The 6,017-nt window shown below is 53.2% G+C and overlaps 1 long non-coding RNA gene across 2 annotated transcripts; it reads right to left on the bottom strand.

Moving 5' to 3' along the window:
- Nucleotides 1–2,271: 2,271 nt before the first annotated feature.
- On the bottom strand, nucleotides 2,272–5,708 carry LOC138844371 (uncharacterized). Of its 2 annotated transcripts, none has more exons than XR_011380111.1 (4): nucleotides 5,597–5,708; nucleotides 4,633–4,781; nucleotides 3,618–3,722; nucleotides 2,272–2,488 (listed from the first exon to the last, which is right to left on the bottom strand). It is a non-coding gene; the product is annotated as an uncharacterized lncRNA (long non-coding RNA). The 2 variants fall into 2 exon arrangements; XR_011380112.1 differs by having other exon boundaries at nucleotides 2,272–2,467.
- Nucleotides 5,709–6,017: the final 309 nt, after the last annotated feature.

Raw genomic sequence — 6,017 nt, 5'->3', positions numbered from 1 at the left:
AAGGCCTCTGTGGCGTGAGCCTTCCCACGACCTAGGGCACAGAGGACCATTCCCTGCATCCTTGGCCTTCCACAGAATGCAGGCACGCTGTTCCTGTCTCTCTCCTCAAGCGATCGCCCAGATGGCGCCCCCGTGGTCCCCAGCAACACCACCAGCTCCTGCTTGTTTGATGTTTCTTTTCCGCAGCTGAGAGGAAGCGAGCGGGCTTATACACTGGGGGTATAGAGCTGTAGTGATCCCGAGCATGAGGCTGGGGATTGCCGGTCGAGGGACTCTAAGGAAGGGACCCAGTGCCTGAGGAGGGTTGGAAGGGAGGCTCCATGGGCACTGTGGAGGAGTCTGCCTTGAGCAGGGGCGGGAGCTGCACAACACCATCTCCTCTGAGTCAGCAGGTGCAGATGTGTGTGTGTGTGTGTGTGTGTTTGGGACAGAGCAGCAGGAACTTCAGGGAACTTCCTACAGATGGTCTCTGGTTCCTCTACTCTAACTGATGAGTTGGTATCAAGGTGCATTGCAGTTTGTTTGTTTGTTTGTTTGTTTGTTTTTTGACAGGCAGAGTTAGACAGTGAGAGAGAGAGAGAGAGAGAGAGAGAAAGCTCTTTCTTTTTCTGTTGGTTCACCCCCCAAATGGCCGCTACCATTAGTATGCTGTAGCCCACGCACTGCGGCTTGCGCCCTGTGCCAATCCAAAGCCAGGAGCCAGGTGCTTCTCCTGGTCTCCCATGCGGGTGCAGGGCCCAAGGACCTGGGCCATCCTCCACTAAGAGGAGCAACCGGGACAGAACCGGTGTCCCAACCGGGACTAGAACCCGGAGTGCCGGTGCTGCAGTTGGAGGATTAGCCAAGTGAGCCGCGGCGCCGACCATTGCAGTTTGGCAGGAACTGTGAAGGCCTGGGAGATGGGGGGGGGGGGGTCGTCGGCAGCTCCGACACTTCTGTGACCCCTTTCTCCCATCCTTCAATCCTCCACAAATCCCAGATCACTAACCAGCACCCAGAACTGTCTTGCTGGCAGCAGCAGTCACTCCATCAATAAGCCTAGTCCTGGGGCTGGTGCTGTGGCATTGTGGGTAAAGTCACTGCCTGCAGGGCTGGCATCCCATATGGGCTGGTTTGAGTCCTGGCTATATAGTTCCCATCCAACCTCCTGCTAGTGCGCCTGGGAAAGCAGTGGAAGATGGCTCAGATCTTTGGGTCCCTGCATCCACATGGGAGACCCAGAGGAGCTTCTGGCTTCTGACTATTGTCTGGCTATTGCAGCCATTTGGGGAATGAACCAGCAGATGGAAGATCTCTATATATAACTCTGTCTTCCAAATAAAATTTAAATATATACACACACACAACCTAGTGTGTAAAACACACAGCCCAGTGGCCAGGACAGAGAAAGCAGTTGGTAAGAGGCAGCCCTGGGGCCAGCGCTGTGGCATAGTGGGTAAAGCTACCACCTGCAGTGCTGGTATCCCATATGGTATTCAGTTTGAGGCCTGGCTGCTTCACTTCTGATCCAGCTCTCTGCTATGGCCTGGGAAAGCAGTAGGAGGTGGCCCAAGTCTTTGGGCCCCTGCACCCACATGGAAGACCCAGAAGAAGCTCCTGGCTCCTGGCCGTGGCCTGGCTCAGCCCTGGCTATTGTGGCCATTTGGAGAGTAAACCAGCAGATGGAAGATATCTTTCTCCCCTGGCTTCTCTTTAACTTTGCCTTTAATAAATAAATATTTTTAAAAAATAAAAAAGGGGCCGGCGCTGTGGAGCAGTGGCTTAAAGCCCTGGCCTGAAGCGCCAGCATCCTACATGGGTGCCAGTTCTAATCTGGCTGCTCCTCTTCCCATCCAGCTCTCTGCTATGGCCTGGGAAAGCAGTAGAAGATGGCCCAAGTCCTTGGGCCCTTGTACCCACGTGGGAGACCTGGAAGAAGCTCCTGGCTCCTGACTTCAGATCGATGCAGCTCTGGACACTGCAGCCATCTGGGGAGTGAACCAGCAGATGGAAGACCTCTCCCTCTGTCTCTACCTCTCTCTGTAACTACGTCTTTCAAATAAATAAAATAAATCTTTAAAAAATAAAAATTAAAAATAAAGAGAGGCAACCCTTGTTATACTGACACGCAAGAAAGCATGGTGCCTTTGCTGTTGAAGAGCAGTGTGCACGCACAGTGTGATGGGAGTTTCTGCCCTCCTGCAGCTTGTGTTATGGGGAAGGAAAGTGCACTCCTGCAATGAGTAAAAGGCTATGCAGAGTGATACGTGATGCCCACCAACATCCAAATAATACTTTTAAAAAATATATTTATTTACTTGATAGGGAGAGTTACAGACAGAGGGAGAGACAGAGAGAAAGGTCTTCCATCTGCTGGTTCACTCTCCAAACGGCCACTGGGTCGATCCAAAGCCAGGGACCAGGAGCTTCCTCTGGGTCTTCCCACATGGTGCAGCAGCCCAAGCACTTGGTCCATCTTCTACTGCTTCTGCAGGCCATCAGCAGGGAGCTGAATCAGAAGAGGAGCATCCCGGACTCGAACCAGCACCCATGTGAGATGCTGGTACCGTAGGTGGATGCCTAACCTACTATACCACAACACCAGCCCCATAGTGCTTTTTTTTTTTTAACCATAACCTGTACAGAGGGTAAGTTTTACATCATTACTGAGAATTCGGATACATACAAAGGTACTTTAAGAAGTTTGTGAAAAATGAAATTAAAACATAAGTTTATTTTGTTGCAGAAATATTGAAACCTGCATATAAAAGGTGTTTAAAAAGCTCAATAGGCTAATCCTCCACCTGCGGCGCCAGCACACTGGGTTCTAGTCCTGGTCAGGGCGCCGGATTCTGTCCCGGTTGCCCCTCTTCCAGGCCAGCTCTCTGCTGTGGCCCGGGAGTGCAGTGGAGGATGGCCCAAGTGCTTGGGCCCTGCACCCGCGTGGGAGACCAGGAGAAGCACCTGGCTCCTGCCTTCGGGTTAGCGCGGTGCACCGGTCACAGCGTGCCGGCCGCGGCGGCCATTGGAGGGTGAACCAACGGCAAAGGAAGACCTTTCTCTCTGTCTCTCTCTCTCACTGTCTACTCTGCCTGTCAAATAAATAAATAAATAAATAAAGCTCTCCTTGTTCTTTCCCTAAATAAATCCCATTATGAAAGAACTATGCATGAATTTCTCTTTTTTAATATTTAATGTTTACTTATTTGAAAGACAGAGTGACAGAGAAGAAGAGACAGAGAAAGAAACAGATCTTCCATCTGCGGATTCAACTTCAGATGGCAGCAACAGCGAGGGCTGGGCCAGGCAGAAGCCAGGAGCCAGGAATTCCATTCAGGTCTCCCACGTGGGAGGCAGTGCCCCAAGCACTTGGGCCATCTTCCGCTGCTTTCCCAGGTGCATTAGCAGGGAGCTGGATCAGAAGCAGAGCAGCCAGAACCCAAACCAGTGCTCTGGTATGGGATACTGGTGAAGCAAATGGTAGCTGTACCTGCTGCACCAAAATGCCAGCCCCCAATGCATGAATTTCAAAAATTTTTACACCAAAATAAAACTTATCATTTAATTCCCTTTTCATGAACTGTTTGATGTACCCTTGTATATATGACTGAAACAAAAATTTATTAAACATTACTTACCCTTACTTTGCATGATGCCTTTGATCTATGCTGTTGTTAAGAAGTGATGGTTAAGCATGTGAGCCTCAATCCCATATGACTGCTATCCTTACAAAAGGGGGGACTCTGGAGACAGACATGTGCAGGAGAACACGTGAACGTGGAGACAGCCATGGAGAGGGGCCTGGACAGATTCTGCCCACACAGCCCTCAGAAGGAACCAACCCTGCCAACACCTCGATCTTTGCTTTTAATTCTTGTTTATTTGAGAGGGAGGGAGAGAGCCCCTATCCTCTGGTTCACTCACCCAAATGTCCACAACAGCTAGAGTTGGGCCAAACGGAAGCTGGGAATAGGGAATTCAGTTCGGGTCTCCTACCCAAGTGGCAGTTAACTCAGTGACTTGGGCCATCACAGCTGCCTTCCAGAAAGCTGGAATCAGGAGCCAGGAATCGAACCCCGGTACTGTGATGAAAAGGGGTGGGAGCGTCTTAACTGCCAGGCCAAATGCCTGCCCTAGCGTTTCTGTTGTCAGAGTCACCCAGCATGAGGTGTCCATCGTAGCAGCCTGAGCTGACTGATACTCATCAAACTGCTTTCAGGGCTCACTGCTGGGTTGAGACCTGCAGTTCAGAGGCCACACAGTTCTTTCCCCCTGTGCTTTCTCTCATGCACTCTTCATAGCCACTCAGCGGACCGGGAGGGCCTAGAGGCGGGTCAGGCGAGGAAGCTGCTTACTCTCCGGTTCATGCAAGTCCCGCAGACTCTGCAAGTGCACAGCCTGAAGATGAGCACCTCCTAAAATTAAGCACCCCAGGCACCTCCCCATAGGCACCTCCGCTACGGAATTTGGCCTAACGATTGTACCCACTTGGGGAGTTGACACATGGTTATAAAGATCATAGGTGGAGCCAGACCCAAGCCAGATTTGCCTCTACATCCTTGACTCTTTCCATGACAACCGGTGTTCCCACTGGGGCAATCAGTTAGAAAGGAAGACAATAAATATGATTTTCCTGTTAGTCTTTCTCCTTACCTTTCTACTCCCTAAGAGATCCAAGGGGAGAGACTGTGTCTGCTGTTTCCCCTTCTCCATCCCAATTGGACTCTCCCATGGCCAAGCCCAGCTTCAGCTACCGTCTGGGATAGCTGCAGGCACAGTGTGTGGGACTGGGGGGGAGGCACCTACAAAGTGCACAGAGGTGAGCACACACATGCTAGCGCTGCTGGGTACACAAGCCCAAGGACAGACCCCCCTGCTCTCCCTGTTGCATTCACTGCCGGGCAATGGGCACATAAATGCACACTCACACTCTGCTGTGCTGTGCGGCAGTAGGTAACGCCACCCCCAAACATATCCCCTCGGGTAGGATGGAGAGCCCCGCGCTGCCCCCTCCCTTCCAACGCCTATTCAGGACCATAAAGCAGCACCCGAGGTCTGCTCTGTTAGAATAGGTGTTGGATGCTTGAACCCCTCACAGGAATCACGTTTCTAACAAGCTTTTGGGGGAAGACTGTTAGGGGTTCAATTTTACAGATGGCAGAAGTGAATCACCCGAGCACATTTCTCAGGGCTGTGCGGTCACGGCCAGTGGCAGACTCGGAACCCAGGCGGTCCTTGCCCACAGTCCAGCGCCTAAGCTGCCGTCCTGTGCCCTCTGCGGCCCCGCTGTCGCCACCCTCCGCCCCCACCCCCACGTGCCCTCACGCTCTGCCTCTCTGGTTCACAGAGGAGGGAAGAGAGGCGTCAGGGACTGGCCACCAGTGTAGGCACCAGGGGGCAGCACAGGCCTAGCTTTGGCTCCTGGGCCCAGCCCTGGTAAAGCAGAGGGGAGCAGAAGCCTCCTGTACCCACCCCCACCCCACCCTCGACTCCGTCCCCTACTCCCCGCCCTGTGCCTTTGACACAACTCTTTCCACACATCCCCACTCGCAAGGCCTCCCCGGGTCCCTTGGTCTTCTCTAGCTTCTGCCCCAGCAAAAATTGCAAAAATATCCACCGGCTGTGTTGACGCGGAAGCTGAGCGGGCCGTGTGGGCGCGCGCGCGCTCGTGGGCGCGCGCGCTCGCGGTTGGGATTGCAAGGGGCACGGCGTGCAAACGTGTGCGAGCCAGAGTGCGCGCGCGCGCGGTGATGTGGACGGGGAACTTGTGCATCTGTGTTTGTTTCTGGGTGTGTCTCCGTGTTTACCCCAGAAACAGATAGGAACTTCGCCAAACCTGCACAGCAGATTCATAGTTAAACTTGCCCCCTGGGGAAAATGCAGACAGCGGCTCCGCCTGGGCTGGCCCACCAGGGGCTAAAGAGGGCTACCCTGCAAAGAGCGGGCAAAGCCAGGCTGCAATTGCCCACGGACTCCTGGAGGCTTCCAGAATTCTGAGCGGAGGCATCCCCTCCCCCCAGCTCCCAGCAGCGGTCACG

Source organism: Oryctolagus cuniculus, chromosome 11, assembly GCF_964237555.1.
Source record: "Oryctolagus cuniculus chromosome 11, mOryCun1.1, whole genome shotgun sequence".
Lineage (NCBI taxonomy): Eukaryota > Metazoa > Chordata > Mammalia > Lagomorpha > Leporidae > Oryctolagus > Oryctolagus cuniculus.
The sequence above is the reverse complement of the archived record's forward strand: the minus strand, read 5'-3'. Positions and strand labels throughout refer to the sequence as shown.